Here is a 25218-nt window from a genome sequence, read left to right as displayed (position 1 = left end):
AGTATGATTTTTTCTGGATTTTTTGAAAAATAGTGAGACGAAGAGCTAGTCTGGGGGCTGCACCAAGCGGGCCACAAGCCCTGGAGGCGCGGGCACCCCCCTGGCCGTGCCTACCAGGCTTGTGGGGCCCACATGCACCCCCTTCACTCATTCTAGCTCCCATCTGCTTCTCCTACCTTCAGAAAAAATCGTTTTGCATCTCAAACCCGTGTTCTTGCTCTTCTTGCTGGGATTTTCGATCTCCTTGCTCAAAGCACCATTCTTCGAACTGTTTTGGGGAAATTACTCCTTGGTAAGTGACTCCTCCATTGGTCCAATTAGTTTTTGCTCTAGTGCCTTATACATCGCGTATTTTTGCTGCCTTGGTGACCCTATTCTTGAGCTTTGCATGCTAATTTTAGCTGGTTCCAAGTAGTTTTGATGCGTAATATGGCCTCTAGGCACTTGTTGGAGTAGTTGCTATGAGTTTCGTTGAGCCTTGTTCACTTTTCCTTAAAATCACTAAAATTTCAGAAATATTGAGAGATAGAAAAAGGAAAAGATGAGGAGGTTCTTAAGAGGCTCTTCAAGCCGTGACCCCAAGGATGATGGAAGTGAGAAGAAGAAACCCAAGTATCCAGTCCCTCGAGTTGCAGAAGTTCGAGCATGCGAGTGGCCAAGCGATGTGTTCTTACGCGCCGCTGAACTTTATGAAGACTTTTCTTACTTGGTGGAGAACGCAGGCCTTACCGCCTTCGTTGAAGATAAGTGTCCACAATACCTCCTCCTCACTAATATCTTCGTACAAAGCTTTAACTTCTATCCGAGGAAGAATCCTCCTATGGTTGAGTTCAAACTTTATGATATCCCCTAGCGCATGTCACTGCAGGAATTTTTGCAACGTTTGCAAATTACCTTACGTTGAGGATATTCATGAACCTCGTCCACGGGACTTGGAAGCTTTCATCGATATTATTGCTGTAGGAGAGGAGAGAGGGTGTCTTGTGCTAGAGCTGCTAGCATTCATTTTCCCGTGTTTCAGTACTTCTCATTATTTGTGGGAAAATGTTTGATTGGCCGTGGGAAAGCTAGGTCCCTTAGCTCCCCAGATCTCGAGGTCTTGCGCGAAGGCCTTTATAATGATAAAACTTATAACTTGGGCGCTATAGTAGCTCAACGGTTGAACACGAACCGTTCTAAAGGCGTTGTCTATGGAGGTATCTATGCTACCCATGTTGCCAAACATTTTGAGATACCTATTAGACTGGACGAGGAAGAAGAGATTCTTCTTCCTGAGAGATATCTAGATTACGATAGCATGGTTCGCCATGACTTTCTTGATAGAGATATAAATAGAAGGATGATTTATAACCTGGTATTTAGTCAGTGTACTCGTGGGACTATTACTTAATTTGCCTGCTCGTTCTTTGTTCAATCTTCATGCAGGAGGTACATTATTATGCCCTCGGACATCTACGCATATTGGGGCTTAGCCCAACCACATGTGCCCATGCCCGAGCCACCAGTCGAGTACCAGATGCCAGTTTATCAGTGGGAGCCAGAGGAGCTCAACAGCAGTGGCATCCTCAGCCACTCCGGAGTACCCCGGAGCTGGTTATTTCCCTCCTTGGGAGTAGACCAACTTAGGCCAAAAGCCTAAGCTTGGGGGAGTACGTGTTTCTCACCGACTTTATATTGTTGCTTATGCTTTCACTTTGCTAGTCGGTGTTCACACTTTGCCACTCTTGGGGAACGTCGCATGGGAAACAACAATTTTCCTACGCGCACGAAGACCTATCATGGTGATGTCCATCTACGATAGGGGATGTGTGATCTACGTACCCTTGCAGACCGTACAGCAGAAGCGTTAGTGAACGCGGTTGATGTAGTGGAACGTCCTCACGTCCCTCGATCCGCCCCGCGAACCGTCCCGCGATCAGTGCCACGATCTAGTGCCGAACGGACGGCACCTCCGCGTTCAGCACACGTACAGCTCGATGATGATCTCGGCCTTCTTGATCCAGCAAGAGAGACGGAGAGGTAGATGAGTTCTCCGGCAGCGTGATGGCGCTCCGGAGGTTGGTGGTGATCTTATCTCAGCAGGGCTCCGCCCGAGCTCCGCAGAAACGCGATCTAGAGGTAAAACCGTGGAGATATGTGGTCGGGCTGCCGTGGCAAAGTTGTGTCAAATCAGCCATAAAACCTCCGTATATATAGGGGGAGGAGGGGGAGCCTTGCCTTGGGGTCCAAGGACTCCCAAGGGGGTCGGCCGAGCCTAAGGGGGGAACCCTCCCCTTCCAAACCGAGTCCAACTAGGTTTGGAAGGAGGAGTCCTTCCCCTTTTTGCCACCTCCTCTTTTTTTTCTCTTTGATTTTCTTCCTATGGCGCATAGGGCCTTCTTTGGCTGTCCCACCAGCCCACTAAGGGCTGGTGCGCCACCCCCAAGGCCTATGGGCTACCCCTGGGTGGGTTGCCCCCCGGTGAACTCCCGGAACCCATTCGTCATTCCCGGTACATTCCCGGTAACTCTGAAAACCTTCCGGTAATCAAATGAGGTCATCCTATATATCAATCTTCGTTTCCGGACCATTCCAGAAACCCTCGTGACGTCCGTGATCTCATCCGGGACTCCGAACAACATTCGGTAACCAACCATATAACTCAAATACGCATAAAACAACGTCGAACCTTAAGTGTGTAGACCCCGCGGGTTCGAGAACTATGTAGACATGACCCGAGAGACTCCTCGGTCAATATCCAATAGCGGGACCTGGATGCCCATATTGGATCCTACATATTCTACGAAGATCTTATCGTTTGAACCTCAGTGCCAAGGATTTATATAATCCCGTATGTCATTCCCTTTGTCCTTCGGTATGTTACTTGCCCGAGATTCGATCCTCAGTATCATCATACCTATTTCAATCTCGTTTACCGGCAAGTCTCTTTACTCGTTCCGTAATACAAGATCCCGCAACTTACAATAAGTCACATTGCTTGCAAGGCTTGTGTGTGATGTTGTATTACCGAGTGGGCCCCGAGATACCTCTCCGTCACACGGAGTGACAAATCCCAGTCTCGATCCATACTAACTCAACGAACACCTTCGGAGATACCTGTAGAGCATCTTTATAGTCACCCAGTTACGTTGCGACGTTTGATACACACAAAGTATTGCTCCGGTGTCAGTGAGTTATATGATCTCATGGTCATAGGAACAAATACTTGACACGCAGAAAACAGTAGCAACAAAATGACACGATCAACATGCTACGTCTATTAGTTTGGGTCTAGTCCATCACGTGATTCTCCTAATGACGTGATCCAGTTATCAAGCAACAACACCTTGTTCATAATCAGAAGACACTGACTATCTTTGATCAACTGGCTAGCCAACTAGAGGCTTGCTAGGGACAGTGTTTTGTCTATGTATCCACACATGTATATAAGTCTTCATTCAATACAATTATAGCATGGATAATAAACGATTATCTTGATACAGGAATTATAATAATAACTATATTTATTATTGCCTCTAGGGCATAATTCCAACAGTCTCCCACTTGCACTAGAGTCAATAATCTAGCCCTCACATCATCATGCGAATTACATTGTAATAAATCTAACACCCATACAGTTCTGGTGTTGATCATGCTTTGCCCGTGGAAGAGGTTTAGTCAGCGGGTCTGCTATATTCAGATCCATGTGCACTTTGCATATATTTACGTCCTCCCCTTTGACGTAGTCGCGGATGAGGTTGAAGCGTCGTTTGATGTGTCTGGACTTCTTGTGAAACCGTGGTTCCTTTGCTAGGGCAATGGCACCCGTGTTGTCACAGAACAAGGTTATTGGATTCAGTGCACTTGGCACCACTCCAAGATCCGTATTAACTGCTTCATCGAGACACCCTCCTTAGTCGCCTCCGAGGCAGCCATGTACTCCGCTTCACATGTAGAATTTGCTATGACGCTCTGCTTGGAACTGCACCAGCTTACCGCACCCCCATTAAGAATAAATACGTATCCGGTCTGCAACTTAGAGTCGTCCGGATCTGTGTCGAAGCTTGCATCGACATAACCTTTTACGGCGAGCTCTTCGTCACATCCATACACGAGAAACATCTCCTTAGTCCTTTTCAGGTACTTCAGGATATTCTGGACCGCCGTCCAGTGATACACTCCTGGATTACTCTGGACCTACCTGCCATACTTATGGCCAGGCTAACGTCCGGTCTAGTGCACAACATTGCATACATGATAGAACCTATGGCTGAAGCATAGGGGACGGTGCTCATATGCTCTCTATCCTCATCAGTTGCTGGGCACTGAGTCTTACTCAATCTCGTACCTTGTAAAACTGGCAAGAACCCTTTCTTGGACTGTTCCATTTTGAACCTCTTCAAAACTTTATCAAGGTATGTGCTTTGTGAAAGTCCTATCAGGCGTTTTGATCTATTCCTGTAGATCTTAATGCCTAGAATGTAAGCAGCTTCTCCTAGGTCCTTCATAGAGAAACTTTTATTCAAGTAATCCTTTATGCTCTCCAAAAACTCTACGTTGTTTCCAATCAGCAATATGTCATCCACATATAATATTAGAAACGCCACAGAGCTCCCACTCACTTTCTTGTAAATACAAGATTCTCCAACCACTTGTATAAACCCAAATGCTTTGATCACCTCATCCAAGCGTTTGTTCCAACTCCGAGATGCTTGCACCAGTCCATAAATGGATCGCTGGAGCTTGCACACTTTGTTAGCATTCTTAGGATCGACAAAACCTTCGGGTTGCATCATATACAACTCTTCCTTAAGGAAACCGTTAAGGAACGTTGTTTTGACATCCATCTGCCAAATTTCATAATCGAAAAATGCAGCTATTGCTAACATGATTCTGACAAACTTAAGCATCGCTACGGGTGAGAATGTCTCATCGTAGTCAACTCCTTGAACTTGTGAAAAACCCTTTGCCACAAGTCGAGCTTTATAAACGGTCACATTGCCGTTAGCGTCCGTCTTCCTCTTAAAGAACCATTTGTACTGAATAGCCTTGCGGCCCTCAGGTAGTACTTCCAAAGTCCACACTTTGTTCTCATACATGGATCCTATCTCGGACTTCATGGCTTCTAGCCATTTGTTGGAATCCGGGCCCACCATTGCTTCTTCATAACTTATAGGTTCATTGTTGTCTAACAACATGATTGACAAGACGGGATCACCGTACCACTCTGGAGTAGCACGTGGTCTCGTTGACCTGCGTGGTTCGACAGAAACTTGAACCGGAGTTTCATGATCATCATCATTAACTTCCTCCTCAACCGGCATCGCAACGACAGAGGTTTCCCCTTGCCCTGTGCCACCATCTAGAGGGATGAGAGGTTCGATAACCTCATCAAATTCGATCTTCCTCCCACTCAATTCTCTCGAGAGAAACTCCTTCTCGAGAAAAGCTCCGTTTTTAGCAACAAACACTTTTCCCTCGGATTTGAGATAGAAGGTGTACCCAACTGTCTCTTTTGGGTAACCTATGAAGATGCACTTTTCCGCTTTCGGTTCCAGCTTTTCAGGCTGAAGCTTTTTGACATAAGCATCACATCCCCAAACTTTAAGAAATGACAACTTTGGCCTTTTGCCATACCATAGTTCGTATGGTGTCGTCTCAACGGATTTTGATGGTGCCCTATTTAAAGTGAATGCATCTGTTTCTAATGCATAACCCCAAAACGATAACGGCAAATGGGTAAGAGACATCATAGATCGCACCATCTCTAATAAAGTACGATTACGACGTTCGGACACACCATTACGCTGTGGTGTTCCAGGCGGTGTCAACTGTGAAACAATTCCACATTGTCTTAAGTGAGCACCAAACTCGAAACTCAGATATTCACCCCCATGATCAGACCGTAGGAACTTGATCTTCTTGTTACGATGATTTTCAACTTTACTCTGAAATTGCTTGAACTTTTCAAATGTTTCAGACTTGTGCTTCATTAATTAGACATAACCATATCTACTCAAATCGTCAGTGAAGGTGAGAAAATAACGATATCCGTCGCGTGCCTCTACGCTCATCGGAGCACACACATCGGTATGTATGATTTCCAACAAGTCACTTGCACGCTCCATTGTTCCGGAGAACGGAGTTTTAGTCATCTTGCCGATGAGGCATGGTTCGCACGTGTCAAGTGAATCAAAGTCAAGTGACTCCAAAATTCCATCGGCATGGAGTTTCTTCATGCGCTTTACACCAATATGACCTAAGCGGCAGTGCCACAAAAATATGTAGCTATCATTGTTAACTCTAACTCTTTTGGTCTCAGTGTTATGTATGTGTGTATCGCTATCAAGATTCAATATGAACAATCCTCTGACATTGGGTGCATGGCCATAAAAGATGTTACTCATAGAAATAGAACAACCATTATTCTCTGACTTAAAAGAGTAACCGTCTCGCAATAAAGAAGATCCAGATAAAATGTTCATGCTCAAAGCAGGCACTAAATAACAATGATTCAAGTTCATAACTAATCCTGATGGTAACTGAACTGAAACTGTGCCGACGGCAATTGCATCAACCTTGGAACCATTTCCTACGCGCATCGTCACTTCATCTTTCGCCAGCCTTCATCTATCCCGCAGTTCCTGTTTCGAGTTGCAAATATGAGCAGCAGAACCGGTATCGAATACCCAGGCACTACTACGAGAGCCGGTTAAGTACACATCAATAATATGTATATCAAATATACCTGATTTTTCTTTGGCCGCCTTCTTATCAGCCAGATACTTGGGGCAATTGCGCTTCGAGTGACCCATACCCTTGCAATAGTAACACTCTGTTTCAGGCTTAGGTCCAGCTTTGGATTTCTTCGTCGGATTGGCAACAGGCTTGCTGCTCTTCTTTGAATTACCCTTCTTGCCTTTGCCGTTTTTCTTGAAACTAGTGGTCTTATTCACCATCAACACTTTATGCTCTTTACGGAGTTCAGACTCTGCGACTTTCAGCATCGCAAACAAGTCGCCGGGAGACTTGTTCATCCCTTGCATGTTGTAGTTCAACACAAAGCCTTTATAGCTTGGCGGCAGTGATTGAAGGATTCTGTGAGTGATAGCTTCTTGCGGGAGTTCAATCCCCAGCTCAGCTAGATGGTTTGAGTACCCAGACATTTTGAGCACATGTTCACTGACAGACGAGTTCTCCTCCATCTTCCAAGCATAGAATTTATCGGGGGTCTCATACGTCTCGATCCGGGCGTTCTTCTGAAAGATAAACTTCAACTCCTGGAACATCTCAAATGCTCCATGACGCTCAAATCGACGTTGAAGTCCCAGTTCTAAGCCATACAAGACTGCACATTGAACTACTGAGTAGTCCTCCTTACGTGCTAACCAAGCGTTCTTAACATCCTGATCAGCCGTAGCGGGTGGTTCATCTCCTAGCGTAGCATTAAGGACATAATCATTTTTCCCAGCTTGTAAGATTAGCTTAAGATTACGAGCCCAGTCTATAAAGTTGCTTCCATCATATTTCAACTTAGCTTTCTCTAGGAACGTATTAAAATTCAGGGTGACTGTCGCGTGAGCCATGATCTACAACACAAATATATTCAAAGTGGACTTAGACTATGTTCAAGATAATTAGAGTTTAACTTAATCAAATTAGTCGCTAAACTCCCACTCAAAAAGTACATCTCTCTAGTCATTTGAGTGGTTCATGATCCACTTACACTAGCTCAAGTCTGATCATCACGTGAGTTTAGCATAGTTTCAGTGGTAAGCATCCCCATGCTAATCATATCATCTATATGATTCATGATTGACCTTTCGGTCTCTTGTGTTCCGAGGCCTTGTCTGCACATGCTAGGCTCGTCAAGCTTAACCTGAGTGTTCCGCGTGCGCTACTGTTTTGCACCCGTTGTATGTGAACGTTGAGTCTATCACACCCGATCATCACGTGGTGTCTCGAAACGACGAATTGTAGCAACGGTGCACAGTCGGGGAGAACACAATTTCGTCTTGAAATTTTAGTGAGAGATCACCTCATAATGCTACCGCCGTTCTAAGCAAAATAAGGTGCATAAAAGGATTAACATCACATGCAATTCATAAGTGACATGATATGGCCATCATCACGTGCTCCTTGATCTCCATCACCAAGCACCGGCACGATCTTCTTGTCACCGGCGCCACACCATGATCTCCATCAACGTGTCGCCATCGGGGTTGTCGTGCTACTCATGCTATTACTACTAAAGGTACATCCTAGCAAAATAGTAAACGCATGTGCAAGCACAAACGTTAGTATAAAGACAACCCTATGGCTCCTGTCGGTTGCCGTACCATCGACGTGCAAGTCGATATTATCTATTACAACATGATCATCTCATACATCCAATATATCACATCACATCGTTGGCCATATCACATCACAAGCATACCCTGCAAAAACAAGTTAGACGTCCTCTAATTTTGTTGTTGCATGTTTTACGTGGTAACCATGGGTATCTAGTAGGATAGCATCTTACTTACGCAAACATCACAACGGAGATATATGAGTTGCTATTTAACCTCATCCAAGGACCTCCTCCGTCAAATCCGATTCAACTAAAGTTGGAGAAACTGACACTTGCCAGTCATCTTTGAGCAACGGGGTTACTCGTAGTGATGAAACCAGTCTCTCGTAAGCGTACGAGTAATGTCGGTCCAAGCCGCTCCAATCCAACAATACCGCGGAATCAAGAAAAGACTAAGGAGGGCAGCAAAACGCACATCACCGCCCACAAAAACTTTTGTGTTCTGCTCGAGAAGACATCTCCGCATGAACCTAGCTCATGATGCCACTGTTGGGGAACGTCGCATGGGAAACAAAAATTTTCCTACGTGCACGAAGACCTATCATGGTGATGTCCATCTACGAGAGGGGATGTGTGATCTACGTACCCTTGTAGACCGTACAACAGAAGCGTTAGTGAACGTGGTTGATGTAGTGGAACGTCCTCACGTCCCTCGATCCACCCCGCGAACCGTCCCGCGATCAGTCCCACGATCTAGTGCCGAACGGACGGCACCTCCGCGTTCAGCACACGTACAGCTCGACGATGATCTCGGCCTTCTTGATCCAGCAAGAGATACGGAGAGGTAGATGAGTTCTCCGGCAGCGTGACGGCGCTCCGGAGGTTGGTGGTGATCTTATCTCAGCAGGACTCCGCCCGAGCTCCACAGAAACGCGATCCAGAGGTAAAATCGTGGAGATATGTGGTCGGGTTGCCGTGGCAAAGTTGTGTCAAATCAGCCCTAAAACCTCCGTATATATAGGGGAGGAGGGGGATCCTTGCCTTGGGGTCCAAGGACTCCCAAGGGGGTCGGCCGAGCCTAAGGGGGGAACCCTCCCCTTCCAAACCGAGTCCAACTAGGTTTGGAAGGAGGAGTCCTTCCCCTTTTTCCCACCTCCTCTTTTTTTTTCTTTTCTCTTTGATTTTCTTCCTATGGAGCATAGGGCCTTCTTGGGCTGTCCCACCAGCCCACTAAGGGCTGGTGCGCCACCCCCAAGGCCTACGGGCTTCCCCTGGGTGGGTTGCCCCCCGGTGAACTCCCGGAACCCATTCGTCATTCCCGGTACATTCCCGGTAACTCCGAAAACCTTCCGGTAATCAAATGAGGTCATCCTATATATCAATCTTCGTTTCCGGACCATTCCCGAAACCCTCGTGACGTCTGTGATCTCATCCGGGACTCCGAACAACATTCGGTAACCAACCATATAACTCAAATACGCATAAAACAACGTCGAACCTTAAGTGTGCAGACCCCGCGGGTTCGAGAACTATGTAGACATGACCCGAGAGACTCCTCGGTCAATATCCAATAGCGGGACCTGGATGCCCATATTGGATCCTACATATTCTACGAAGATCTTATCGTTTGAACCTCAGTGCCAAGGATTCATATAATCCCGTATGTCATTCCGTTTGTCCTTCGGTATGTTACTTGCCTGAGATTCGATCGTCAGTATCCGCATACCTAGTTCAATCTCGTTTACCGGCAAGTCTATTTACTCGTTCCGTAATACAAGATGCCGCAACTTACACTAAGTCACATTGCTTGCAAGGCTTGTGTGTGATGTTGTATTACCGAGTGGGCCCCGAGATACGTCTCTGTCACACGGAGTGACAAATCCTAGTCTCGATCCATACTAACTCAATGAACACCTTCGGAGATACCTGTAGAGCATCTTTATAGTCACCCAGTTACGTTGCGACGTTTGATACACACAAAGTATTCCTCCGGTGTCAGTGAGTTATGTGATCTCATGGTCATAGGAACAAATACTTGACACGCAGAAAACAGTAGCAACAAAATGACACGATCAACATGCTACGTCTATTAGTTTGGGTCTAGTCCATCACGTGATTCTCCTAATGACGTGATCCAGTTATCAAGCAACAACACCTTGTTCATAATCAGAAGACACTGACTATCTTTGATCAACTGGCTAGCCAACTAGAGGCTTGCTAGGGACAGTGTTTTGTCTATGTATCCACACATGTATATAAGTCTTCATTCAATACAATTATAGCATGGATAATAAACGATTATCTTGATACAGGAATTATAATAATAACAATATTTATTATTGCCTCTAGGGCATAATTCCAACAGCCACTTGTATCATCCATGCTAGTTATTTTATTTTTCTCGGTTTCTTTTCGTGTGTCTGTCTAGTTTGAGAAAACCCAAAAAGATTTTCTATTTCTTCTTTTGCTTGTTGGGTCAAGGTAGAAGACCATGGTTATAATTTTTAGTGGCTCTCGCATGCATATTTGTTTATCTGTTAAAGAGCCATATTACTTTGTCTTCTCCTTTGTTATTGCCTGCAGATTCCAGCGTAGTCCAATTCACAAGCACTCTTATTATTGTTCACATCATTCGGTCATGTAAGTGAAAGGCAATAATGACGATATATGATGAAGTGACTGAACCTCGAAAAGCTGGTATGAACTCGATCTATTTTGTTTTTGTAAATATGACTAGCTCATCGTTCCTTGTTTAGCTTTGTTGTGAGAGAAACATGTTTGCAATGACAACTTAGAGATCATAGTTGCTGATGCCATGCTTACTTAGCTAGGAGCTTATAATGGTTTGTCTTGGATGCCAACATGAATGTTGAGATGACTATGATGTAGTATGATAGGATGGTATCCTCCTTTGAATGATTTAAGTGGCTTGACTTGGCGCATGTTCACGCATGTAGTTGAAACAAAATAAACATAGCCTCTATGATGTTCATGTTCATGGTGATTTATGTCCTACTCATGCTTGCACTCAATCTTGGTTAATCTCAATGCATTTTGATGACTGTTGTCGCTCTCTAGTTGGTCGCTTCCCAATCTTTTGCTAGCCTTCACTTGTACTAAGCGGGAATACTCCTTGTGCATCCACTTCCATAAATCCAAAGTTGTTCCATATGATTCCACATACCTACCTATATGCGGTATCTACCTGTCGTTCGAAGTAAATTTGCATGTGCCACTCTCTAAACCTTCAAGAAATAATCTCTTTTGCATGCCCGAACCGCTCATGTGGTGACAGGGGGCTATCAGTATCTTCCATGCTAGGCGTGTTATCCTCGATATGTGTTTATTCACTATCATTCATGAGAAAGGGACCGGTAATTGGAATGCATAGTTCCATGCTCCAATCGAAAAGATAATTACAAACAAAAATCCCCCTGGATTGATGTTCGTATGGACGACATCCGAGTATTCGGCTAGTCGTGGAGTGTGATTGATCGGTGGTGGGGGAGTCAAAACTTTACTTTTATGTTTGGGAACCTCCTATACCATGTGTAGCATGGAAGATGGTGAGAACTCTTAGTCATAGCATTGACAATGAAAGCATGCCACCCAAAATTACTATCTCTGTTTTCAAAGCTTGAGCTGTGGCACCTCTGCAAATCAATGATTCCCTCTGTGAAGGGCATGTCTATTTATGTTCCTGTTGAGCCATCCTCCTCTTCTTATAAAAGCACCAATTAGAGAGCACCTCTGTCATTTTTATGCTTTGCTTTTAACTATGTTGAGTATGAATGTGACTGGATATTCTTTGCCTTGAATTACAATGTTTAGTCAGCCCTTGGTCTTTGGAGGTGCTCTGCATTTACGTTTTGCTGTCTCAGAAAGAGCTAGTGAGATACCATCTGTTCGTACTGCTTCATGATTGTTTTGATTGAAGTGTTGACATTTGAGACTTATTATTATTTTCTCGCTAGTTGATTATGCCATTGATATGAGTTTACCATGAAACCTAGATGTCATTTTCTTATGTGGTTTGCTTGTGATCTTGCTAAAATTCTGGTTATGAGTTAGACATAGTTGCAACAACAAGATCAAACAGAGTTCGTAAAAGTTTTCCTTTTGTCTCTTTCAGTTTGTCAACTGAATTGCTTGAGGACAAGCAAGGCTTTAAGCTTGGGGGAGTTGATACATCTCCATCGTATCTACTTTTCCGAACTGTTTTGCCCTTGTTTTGGACTCTATTTTGCATGATTTGAATGGAACTAACCCGGACTAACGCTCTTTTCAGCAGAATTGCCATGGTGTTGTTTTTGCGCAGAAATAAAAGTTCTCGGAATGACCTGAAAATTTACGGAGTATTTTTGTAGAATTTATGAAAAATACTGGCGCAAGAATCAGCGGAAGAAGTGGAGTTGTGAGCCCACAAGCGCACCAGGCGGGCCCCCCCTGGCCGCGCCTGGCAAGCTTGTGGGGCCCACAATGCTCCACGGCCTCCAAATCCAGCTCTATTTGGTCCATCTCGTTTGGAAAAAAAATCAAGGAGAAGAGTTCATTGCGTTTTACGATACGGAGGCGCCGCCACCTCAAGTTCTTCATCTGGAGGGCAGATCTAGAGTCCGTTCTGGGCTCCAGAGAGGGGAGATCGTCGCCATGTTCATCACCAACCTTCCTTCATCGCCAATTCCATGATGCTCTTCACCATTCGTGAGTAATCTCATCGTAGGCGTGCTGGACAGTGATGGGTTGGATGAGATCTATCATGTAATCGAGTTAGTTTTGACGGGGATTGATCCCTAGTGTCCACTATGTTCTGAGATTGATGTTGCTACTACTTTGCCATGCTTAATGCTTGTCTCTAGGGCCCGAGTGCCATGATTTCAGATCTGAACCTATTGTGTTGTCGCCAATATATGTGTGTTCTTGATCCTATCTTGCAAGTTGTAGTCACCTACTATGTGTTATGACCCGGCAACCCCGGAGTGACAATAGCCGGAACCACTCCCGCATATGACCATAGTATGAGGAGTTCATGTATTCACCAAGTGTTAATGCGTTGGTCCGGTTCTTTATTAAAAGGAGAATCTTAATATCCCGTAGTTTCCATTAGGACCCCGCTGCCACGGGAGGGATGTACAATAGATGTCATGCAAGTTCTTTTCCTAAGCACGTATGACTACATACGGAATACGTGCCTACATTAGATTGACGAACTGGAGCTAGTTACTTATCTCTCTGTGTTATAACTGTTGCATGATGAATAGCATTCGGCATAATCATCCATCACCGATCCAATGCCTACTAGTTTTTCCTACTAGTCCTTGCTACGTTACTGTTGTCACTACTGGTTACTGTTGCTACTGCTGCTATCATACTACCTTGCTACTAATACTTTGCTGCAGATACTAAATCTTTCAGGTGTGGTTGAATTGACAACTCAACTGCTAATACTTGAGAATATTTTGTGGCTTCCCCTTGAGTCCAATCAATAAATTTGGGTTGAAAACTCTACCCTCGAAAATTGTTGCGATCCCCTATACATATGGGTTATCAGTGGGTTACTCTCAAATGGGCGATAAACCTGGACTAGGTATTAGTGTGGTTAACGGTCGTGACCGACTCCCTCGTTGGGCGTCCGCTTGGAGGTTGCCGAAGTGCATGACGTGCACATAGCGATAAGTGGCAAGAGCGTGTGTGAAGAAGTACACCCCTGCAGGGTTATGATCTATTCGGATAGCTGCCTCCGCGGATATGGACTACTTGGAAACATATGTTGTTCATAGACAACTATAATGGCTACTCATAAAAGTATCAAGATAAGTGTGAGTGTCGTGGATGGCATTTCCATAGGGAGACAGGAATGATTCCATGATGGTGTATTGTTGTGGAGTTAGTGGACTCGTGTGCGAGAAATCAAAGTTGTTAAAACTATTTTCAAACATAGTTTTGTCTAGCCAAGAGTCAAAGCTAGCTTTCTGCTTGAAACCCCACAACCCCTCGTTGATACATTGCATGAGTAGATAGATTGTTCTAAAGTCTTGCCGAGTACTTTTGTACTCATGTTTGCTTAATAAATTGTTGCAGAGGATGTTAATGACCCTAATGGTGGGTTCTACCTAGACGTTGACGACGACAAGTAGCTAGTGTCCCAGCTACGATCTGGTCCTAGGTTGGGTCTGTAGATAGTTAGGTCATGTGCCTTTTACCTTTCCATTTGTGTGTACTCAGACAGTTTTAATCTTCCGCTGGCTTGTAAGACTTGTTTGAATAACTTGTGATGATGGGTCGTGAGACCCCTATCTATGTAATATTATGTGTGAGGCTCTTCCGAGCCTTCTAAATAAAGTTTGTATGTTTATGGTTATGTTGTGATGCCATCGATGTATCTATGCATATTGGGTATGCCATGCGTACGTGTGTTGTACTTGATATGCATGGGGTTCGAATACCTAGTCGTATGCCTTAGTAGCATTCCTTACGGGGAAATGCCCCTTTGTATTTCCACTGAGCCATGGTAGTTCGCTACTGCTCCGAACACATTGGTTGACCGGCATGTGTCCTTCTTAGCTACTGTGTCTGTCCCTTTGGAGAAATGTCACGCGGTGTAATGGAGTCCTTGTAGCTTGCTACGACTCGTCTACACTCGCTGATGACCGACACCTGCTTTGCTGGGTCATGTATGCATGTCCCTGTACGTTACTGCCACTTGAGTTTATGACTAGAAATGTCGACCCGGATTCTTTGACATCGGAATGCTAGCGACACAATTGCATAAGCGAGTCAAAAGGCGCAAATGGTCCCGGCTAATGTGAGGCTGCAGCCGTGGGGATAACCGTGCGTGAGACCTCAAAGTGATGTGATGTGTTACAGGCTGGATTCCTATGGCCCAGGGTTGGGGTCTCGACAGCATTGGTATCAGAGCCTGACTGACTGTAGGATTACCAAGCCAAACTGGTCGAAGTTGAGTCTAGAATTGCTTTAGTTATATATAAGGGAATTTTTTGTGGAAGGGAACATAAGATTCTTGCTTCTCTTCTTAATTTATTCTATTCTAGTCATCCTCATCTTTTCTGCGGGGATTAAGAACTAGGTTACTTATCTTTCTCTCAGGATCATGTATTACTGATCGGTAGATTATAGGACAACGAGTCAAGAGTTACTCCGGGTTTCTTTTATTCCAAGGGAAAGAATGTAAGTTTTGATGACCATAGAATTGAACTTGATAGTTGAGTGGTTATGCTAACCTATCTTTTGCGGGTTGTCTGAAAATTGTTTTTCAGCATTTACAACCGTTATGCTGCCCAATTTTGTCTCCAGAGCTCTAATGCCTTTGCATTACTCTCTATTTTCAGATGCCCGGTCGTCCTTCTCGTCAGGTGGTTCGTCTGACTAGGTGCATTAATGTGTCGGGTCACACGACTATGCTAGTGAGGATGATGTCAGTAGCCGGTTACCGTTGGTACCCAGAGTATACAGTGGAGGAGCAGTACCGGGATTTTAATCAAAGTCAGTATATGTGCACTGTTAGCGTATTCCAGATTACCCTGGAGCCGAGGAGCCGATCCATTGGTCTTATGGATTGGGGGTTACTGTTGACATGGCAGTACAAGATGCTGCCTATTCAATGTTGACCATCATGAGAGCCAGACATGCACTGCTGTAGAATTCAGAGTTCTGCTATGTTCCCACCTCTCAGCTAGGAGAAGAAGGATACCTCAGTGGGGTCTACTTTGATTCCTCTATGGAGGATCCGCTGCTGCAGTCGACTGCTGAGATGTTAGAGAATAGAGACAGGGATGCTCGCGCCCTTCGTATGGAGCTCTATGCTACATGTGCTCGTCTCTGGACAGCTTTGACACAGCTGGCACCTGTAGTCCAGACAGGGTATGGACATATGGAGATGTTGAACCCTGTTTGGACCCATCTTCCAGCTCATGTTGACTGGCCTGCTATAGGAGGAGTCACCCCTCTTTGGGCCTCTACTACCACCAGTCAGGGGACAAAGGCCACACCCGTGTCCTTACGGTTCCCAGGGGTCTCAGGCTCGAGTATTTCCTGATCCACAGGTTGAGCTCCCAGGACATGGAGGCAAACTTTATGAGTTGTTTTATGCGGATGCCTGAACTCGTGAGTGGAAGAGTAGTATGGTAGTAGCTGTACTTCCATAGTCCTGTTTGTCTTGTGGAGTATGATTATGTCGTGAGATGAATTCCGCAGGCATAGCTAAATAATGTATATGAAGCTTGGAAAGCCTCTGATGAGTAGTGTCATCTTTTCAATAGTTCGCTCTTCGATTAAGGTTGTACTGAACTATGTAATGGTGTGTATGAACCATGGTGTATATATAGCAGTTGCTTGTTACCATGTTATTCGGATGTTCATTTCTGCATTCCATTTGTTCAGTGCATTCTTAATCCATAGCTATTATTGATGATGATATTTGTCTAAGCTGTTAGTTTGTTTGCCAGGATGGTGTTCACCAGGTTGAACCGTGCCCCTGACCATGAGCAGGTCAAGGGTAGTCAAGCACCGCAGGAGGAATTTCCTCACCCACCTTCTCTAGCGGAAGTTATGCTTGAGGCGGAAAGAAACAAAAGAGAGACCAACCGTCTGTTAGAGCGTATTGAGCAAAATACGACTCGTCAGCCGAGGAATGATGCAGTGTCCCTCAATGACTTCGTGAAGCTGAATCCTTCGAAGTTCCATCACTCCGTCGATCCTCTCGACGCGGATGATTGCTTGTGCAGTATATCGCGTAAGATTCGCTCTGCCTATGTTTGTGAGGCCGACAAGGTGACCTTTGCATCGTGCTTTCTGGACGGACCCACCAATCTGTGGTGGGAGAATTTTGAAGCTATGCGTCCTGCCGGACCAGCAGCCACATGGGCGGACTTTAGTGCAGCCTTCTGTGTGCACCATATTCCAGAGGGTCTGATCGACCGTAAGAGAGAGGAATTTTGTGCCTTCACCCAGGGAAAATTGACTGTGGATGCTTATAGCCGCAAGTTCGGTAACCTTGCTCGCTATGCAACTGAAGAGGTGTCAACTGATGCCAAGAAGAAAGCAAGATTCCGCAAGGGTCTGAGCCCTGAACTTCGTCGTGACCTGCGCCTCCACGAATGTACAAGCTTTCAAGCTCTTGTTAACAAAGCGATCAGTGCCGAGACTGGTCATACCGACTATGCAGGAACGAAGAAGCACTCCCATGACTCTGGCTCCTCATCTGGCTCCGCGTTCACAAAATGCAGGCTGTGGGTTTCAAATAGCTCTCTGCCGCCAGGATATACCCCGAGGCCATCCTATGTGGAGCCTCACGCGAACCAGACCAACCATCCAGCAAAAACCTATGGTGATCTAGCTAGCAATGCTGCACCACGTGCCAATCAGGTGATCTGTTACAAGTGTGGAGAACCAGGGCACTATTCACAAGAGTGTCCTTAGAATATGGGTGCCAAGCAACCTGGAAAGTCCGTTCGGCAAGGCAAGTCGGGCAAAGCTTACTATGTGAAGCCAACTCCTGCACGTGGCCCCGTGAACTATGTTTCAGCAAAAGAAGCTGCAGAGGATCCCGACGTCATTTTGGGTACGCTCCTTGTCAATCATCACCCAGCGTCCATTCTTTTTGACACTGGGTCATCTCATTCCTTCATTTGAGAAAGTTATGCACAGTTGCATAACATGTCCTTTTGTGATATCCCAATCCCATTGGTTGCCAAAACCCCTGGATCCAGGATAACCTATGACAATTAAATCCTAGTAGACATGCTAGTTTTTCTAGCATCTTTGATTGCCTTGAAATCTTCGGATATCAATATCATCTTGGGCATGGACTGGATGTCAGCTCATTATGCCAAGATTGATACTCATTCTAGAAATGTTCAGCTTACCCATCCCTCGGGTGAGATAGTTAATGTCTCTACTCGAGTTAACAAATGCCAACTCTATTCCCTCAATGCCAATCCTCTTCCAGAACTTGAAGACATTCCGTTAGTCCGTGACTTTCCTGATGTTTTCCAGAAGAACTACCAGGAATTCCACCTGACAGGGATGTAGATTTTGTGATAGACCTTGTTCCGGGAACTGTTCCAATAGCCAGAAGACCTTATAAGATGGCACCCCTGGAGCTAGACGAACTTGAGAAGCAACTAGATGAGGCCTTGAATAAAGGTTTCATTCGTCCTAGCTCTTCTCCTTGGGCTTGTCCAGTCCTCTTTGTCAAGAACAAAGACGGAACGGATCGGATGGTTGTAGATTATCGACCAGTTAACCTGGTCACCAAAAAGAACAAGTATCCGCTCCCCAGGATCAACGATATGTATGATCAGCTCGCTGGATCCTCAATCTTCTCCAAAATGGATTTGAGGTTGGGTTACCATCAAATCAAGATCAAGAACGGGGACATTCCAAAAACGGCTTTTGTCACTCGTTATGGCCAATATGAGTACACTGTCATGTCCTTCAGTTTAACCAATGCCCCAGCCACCTTCTCTCGCTTGATGAATTCAATCTTCATGGAGTATTTGGATAAATTCATCGTGGTATACATCAATGATATTCTCATCTACTCGAAGAACGAACAAGAACATGTCGTGCATCTAAGGCTGGTATTGATGAAACTTTGAGAGCACCGCCTTTATGCCAAGTTTTCAAAATGTGAATTTTGGTTACCAGAGTGACCTATCTAGGCCATGTAATCTCTGGTATGGGTATTGCTGTCAAACCAGAGAGAGTTCAAGCCGTCCTTGATTGGACTCAACCTGAATCGGTTAAGAAAGTTAGGAGTTTTCTTGGTCTAGCGAGCTATTGTCGCCGCTTTGTCGAGAATTTCTCCAAGGTTGCAAAGCCCCTAACTGAACTCCTCAAGAAAGATAAAAAGTTCGAGTGGACACCATAGTGTGAGCATAGTTTTCAGGAACTGAAAAGACGGCTGACTTCCGCACGTGTGTTGCTACCACCAGATTTTTTTAAGGACTTATTTATCTATTGCGACGCCTCGCGACAAGGATTAGGTTACATTCTCATGCATGATCGTCATGTGATTGCATACGCATCTCGACAGTTGCGTCCACATGAGGATAATTATCCCTCACATGATCTTGAGCTTGTGGCTGTAGTCCATGCACTTCAAACCTGGCGACATTACCTTCTTGGTAATCGTTGCGAAATATTCATTGATCACCAAAGTCGGAAATATAACTTCATCCAGCCGGATTTGAATCTCAGGCAAAGACGGTGGGTTGAGTTGATCACAGATTACGTCTTAGGGATAACTTACACCCCGGGGAAGGCCAATGTTATGGCTGATGCACTAAGTCGTAAGTCTTATTATAATAATTTGATGTTACAACGAGGTCAACCACATCTCTATGAGGAATTTTGGAATTTAAACCTTCACATTGTTCCTCAAGGATTCCTTTCTAAACTGGTGGCAAAACCTACTCATAGGGATCAAATCATAGTCGTGCAGACATATGATAAGGGTATATCCCGGATCAAGGAGAATATTGCTAGCGGAAACGCTAGGGATTTCTCTATTAATGAGCAAGGTGTCATGTTCTTTCAGAACAAGCTAGTGGTTCCTAAGAGCAAACGTCTACGGAAGTTGATCCTTAAGGAGGCTCATGATTCTCCTCTCACTATTCATCCTGGTTGTACTAATATGTACCAGGACCTACGCCGGAGGTTTTGGTGGACTAGGATGAAGAGAGAAATTGCTGAGTTCGTTCCTAACTGCGGCGTTTGTCGTCGAGTTAAGGCAGAACATAAGAACCCTACTGGCACCCTTCAACCTTTAGCTATTCCTGAATGGAAATAGGATAAAGTCAGTATGGATTTCATCACTGGATTTCCCAAGACCAAGAAAGGAAATAATGTTGTCTTTGTTATCATTGACCATCTTTCCAAAGTAGCTCATTTTCTTCAAGTTCGTGAGACTATAACAGCTAGCCAGCTAGCAGAGTTATACATCTCTTGAATAGTGTCTCTTCATGGTGTTCCTCTGGAGATTAACTCAGGTCGTGGAAGTATCTTTACTTCTCGCGTCTGGGAGAGTTTTTAGAATGCCATAGGGACTCACTTATCTTTTAGCACTGCTTTCCATCCTCAAACAAGTGTTCAAGTAGAAAGAGTGAGTCAAATCCTAGAAGATATGCTCCGAGCTTGTGATATATCGTTCGGTGTGAATTGGGAGAAATGCCTTCCATTCGCCGAATTTGCTTATAACAATAGTTATCAATCAAGCTTAGGTAAAGCTCCTTTTGAAGTTCTCTATGGATGAAGATGTCGAACACCTCTTCATTGGTAAAAAATCAGAGAGAGGCAACTCTTTGGCCCGGATATGATTTAGGAAGCAGAAGAGCAAGTTCGCATTATTCGTGAAAAGTTGAAAACAGCCCAGTCTCGTCAAAAGAGCCAATATGATCGTCATCATAAGGCTGTGACCTTTGAAGTTGACGAGAAGGCTTACCTTCGGGTTACAGCTTTGAAGGGTGATGTCAGTTTTGCTTCCCCGGCAACGGCGACAGGAATAGTCGTGTCGACGGCACCAGGAATCCTTCTGCTGCGGCTATGCCTTAAGGGACTTCCTAGGCAAGTATGCGAAGGATTTCCCCCGTGGCCTTGGAGCCTTGCATTGGTGTTCCCTCGAAGCGGAAAGGGTGATGTAGCACAGCGGTGGTAAGTATTTCCCTCAGTTTGAGAACCAAGGTATCAATCCAGTGGAGGAGTATCACAAGATCCTGCACAAACACAAAAGCTTGCTCCCAAAGCTATGAAGGGGTTGTCAATCCCTTATATATTGTTTGCCAAGTGAGAACTGAAAGCAACAAAGTAACAAAGCAAAGTAAAAGCGGAGGTGTAAACGATGGATGTGAATAGACCCGGGGGCCGTAGTGTTTACTAGTGGCTTCTCTCATGAAAGCAAGTAGATGGTGGGTGAACAAATTACTGTCGAGCAATTGATAGAACCGCGCAAAGTCATGACGATATCTATGGCAATGATTATATCTATAGGCATCATGTCCAAAACAAGTAGACCAATACTTTCTGCATCTACTACTATTACTCCACACGTCGACCGCTATCCAACATGCATCTAGTGTATTAAGTCCAAAAGAACAGAGTAACGCCTTAAGCAAGATGACATGATGTAGATGGACAATCTCATATCAACGACAGAGCCCATCTTGTTACCCTTGATGGCAACTACTTCATGTGTGCCTTGCTGCCCCTACTGTCACTCGGAAAGGTCACCACATGGTAGAACCCAAAACCAAGCACTTCTCCCATTGCAAGAATCATAGATCTAGTTGGCCAAACAAAACCCAAGACTCGGAGAGACTTACAAGGATATCAAATCATGCATATAAGAAATCAGGAAAGAGTCAAATATATATCATAGATAATCTGATCACAAATCCAAAATTCATTGGATCTCAAATAACACACCGCCAAAGAAGATTACATCGGATAGATCTCCATCAAGATCATGGAGAACTTTGTATTCAAGATCCAAGAGAGAAAGAAGCTACCTAGCTACTATCTATGGACCTGTAGGTCTCAAGTGAACTACTCACGAGTCATTGGAGGGGCGATGATGATGATGAAGAAGCCCTCCAACTTTAAAGTCCCCTCCAGCAGGGCGTCGGGAAGGGTGTCCAGATGATATCTCGCGGAAACGGAAGCTTGGGGCGGTGGTCAAATATTTTCGAGTCTCCCCTGATTTTGTCCTGAATTTTTGGGAATATATAGGCCAAGGATCTAGGTCAGGGGGCGGCCAGGGAGGCCACAAGCCCTGCCACCGCCGCCTCCCCCTTGGTGGCGGAGTGGGGGCTTGTGGGCTCCCAGGAGCCCTCCTGGCTTGGCCCACAGGCCCCCTGATCTTCTTCCGTTCGGAAAAAATCATTTCGGGGATTTTATTCTGTTTGGACTCCATTCCAAAATCAGATCTGAAAAGAGTCAAAAACACAGAAAAAACACGAACTGGCACTTGGCACTGAATTAATAAGTTAGTCCCAAAAAGATATAAAAGGTACATAAAACATCCAAAGATGACAAGATAACAGCGTGAAACCATCAAAAATTATAGATACGTTTGAGACGTATCAAGCATCCCTAAGCTTAACTCCTGCTCGTCCTCGAGTAGGGAAGTGATAAAGAATGAATTTTTCATGCTTTCATGCTACCTAGCATAGATGTCCTTTGTAACTCCTCTTATGTGACGTGAATGTTCAGATCCATTAGATTCAAAACAATAGTTTTCTATTGACGTGGAAACAATAATAATTCAAGAAAACTAGGAAGGTAATCATGATCTTTCAAAATAACAAGGCCAACAGAAAGTTATCACTACAAAAGCATATAGTCTGGCTATGCTCTATCATCATTGCACAACGAATTTAAATCATGCACAACCCCGGTATTGGCCAAGTAATTGTTTCACACCTTTACTTTCTCAAACCTTTTCAACTCTCACGCAATACATGAGCGTGAGCCATGGTTATAGCATTATAGATGGTGTGGAGTGTGGTGGAGGTTGCAAGACAAAAAGGAGAAGATAGTCACATTAACTAGGCATATCAATGAGTTGTGGAGATGCTCATCAATAGATATCAATGTGAATGAGTAGGGATTGCCATACAAATGGTGCACTAGAGCTACGAGTATGTGAAAGCTCTTAAAGAAAACTAGTGGGTGTGCATCTAACTTGCTTTCTCACGAAGACCTGAGGCAATTTTGAGGAAGCCTATCATTAGAATATACAAGCCAAGTTATATAATGAAAATTTCCCACTAGCTATATGGTGGTGACAAAACGAGAGACTCTCAATCATGAAGATCATGGTGCTTAATATGCACAAGTGTGGAAAAAGTGGTAACATTGTCCCTTCTCTCTTTTTCTCTCATTTATTTATTTTTATTTTTGTGGGCTCTTTGGCCTCTTTTTTTGGTGGGCTTCTTTGGCCTCTTTTATTTCCTCACATGGTACAATGTTGCATTAATGATGATCATCACACTTTCAAATCAAAACTTAGAGCAACAATGACTCTATATGGAATGCCTTCGGTAGTGTACCGTGACAATGATCTAGCATGGCATAGACATTAATGGAAACATCATGCTAGATATCTTACAATCATGCAATGACAATGTAGACGTGGCGGCACATGTCATGGTGGTAGTTTCATGGAAATATATATCGGAATGGCTTTGAAAAAGCCATAGTAGGTAGGTATGGTGGCTGTTTTGAGGGAGGCTAATGGTGGGTTTTGTGCACCGGCGAAAGTGATGGTGGAAGGTGAAAGTGCATCTAAACCATGGACTCAATATTAGTCATGAAGAACTCATATACTTGTTGCAAAAGTTTTATTAGAAATCGAAACAAAGCATTCAACGCATACTCCTAGGGGAAGGGTTGGTAGGTACAAACCATCGCGCGACCCCGACTACCACACGAAGGATGACAATCAATAGACTAATCATGCTCAGATTTCATCACATAGCGGTTCACCATACGTGCATGCTACGGGAATCACTAACTTCAACACAAGTATTTCTAGATCCACAACACCTTACTAGCACGACTTCAATATTACCATAACCACAACTCAAAACTAATTGAGATGAATCAAACTTCTCTAACTATTCAATGCACATGAAGGTGGAAGTTTTCGTATCCCTTTGGATAACTACCCCTTTTGAGAATACTTTCAAAGCATAGATCAACTACCAAGCCACGCACCGCTGTGCTCTAAAAGATATAAATGAAGCACATAGAGCAAAATTATCTAGCTCAAAAGATATAAGTGAAGGACATGTGAGCTGAATTGTCTACCAAAAGATATAAGTGAAGCTCGACAAAATCACGGTGAGTGCATGTCTCTCTCTCTAGGTGTGCAGCAAGGATGATTGTGACACAAAAAAAATCAAAAGACTCCTACGATACAATACGCTCCAAGAAAAAACAGATAACATGTGGTGAATAAAAATATAGCCCCAAGTAACGTTACCGATGGATTGAAGACGAGAGAGGGGATGCCTTACCGTGCCATCCCCAAGATTAGGATTTTATGGCATCCTTGAATCTCTTGGGGTGCCTTGGACATCCCCAAGTTTGATCTCTTGCCACTCTTTATCTCTTTGTCCACAAGAACTTCACCCAAAACATGAAAACTTCACAACATGAAACTTAAACATAAACTCGTGATAACATTAGTATGAGAAAGCAAACCACCACTTCCTTAGGTACTGTAGAAAACTTAAATTCTACGTGTGCTGATGTTGGGTTACTGTATTTTCAATCCTCCATGGCTAATACCCCCGATACTATCCATAGTTTCATCAAAATAAGCAACCAACACAACAAAAACAGAATCTGTTAACAGCAGACCGGTCTGTAGCAATCTGTATATTTCGTATACTTCTGTTACTTCCAAAATTCTGAAAAATTAAGACAGTCTGAAGAATGTGCGTAGCAATCAGGAGAAAAAAGAATCAACTCAAGATCTCTGACAGAAAAAAATGAAAATTCTTTTCGTGAGCAGAAAGTTTCTGTCTTTTCCAGCATGACCAAACGATCATCCCCAAGACTAATCATAACGATTTTGCTTGGCACAAACGCAAAAAGAAACACAAAAAACACAATCATAACAGAATTATGAAAGTGTGTAAAACACAAAACAGAAAGAAAAAGGATAGATTCGTTGGGTTGCCTCCCAACAAGTGCTTTTGTTTAACGCCCTTAGCTAGGCAAAAAGTGATGGAATCACGTATAGTCATCGTTCGTGCTCAAACCATAGGTAGCCCTCATCATAGATTCATAAGGCAATCTTATTTTCTTTCTAGGAAAGTGCTCCATGCCCTTCTTTAAAGGAAATTGAAATCTAATATTCCCTTCCTTCATATCGATGATAGCACCAATAGTCCTTAGGAAAGGTCTACCAAGAATAATGG

The sequence above is a fragment of the Hordeum vulgare genome, chromosome 2H, assembly GCF_904849725.1.
Source record: "Hordeum vulgare subsp. vulgare chromosome 2H, MorexV3_pseudomolecules_assembly, whole genome shotgun sequence".
NCBI lineage: Eukaryota > Viridiplantae > Streptophyta > Magnoliopsida > Poales > Poaceae > Hordeum > Hordeum vulgare.
Note: the sequence above shows the minus strand (reverse complement) of the source record.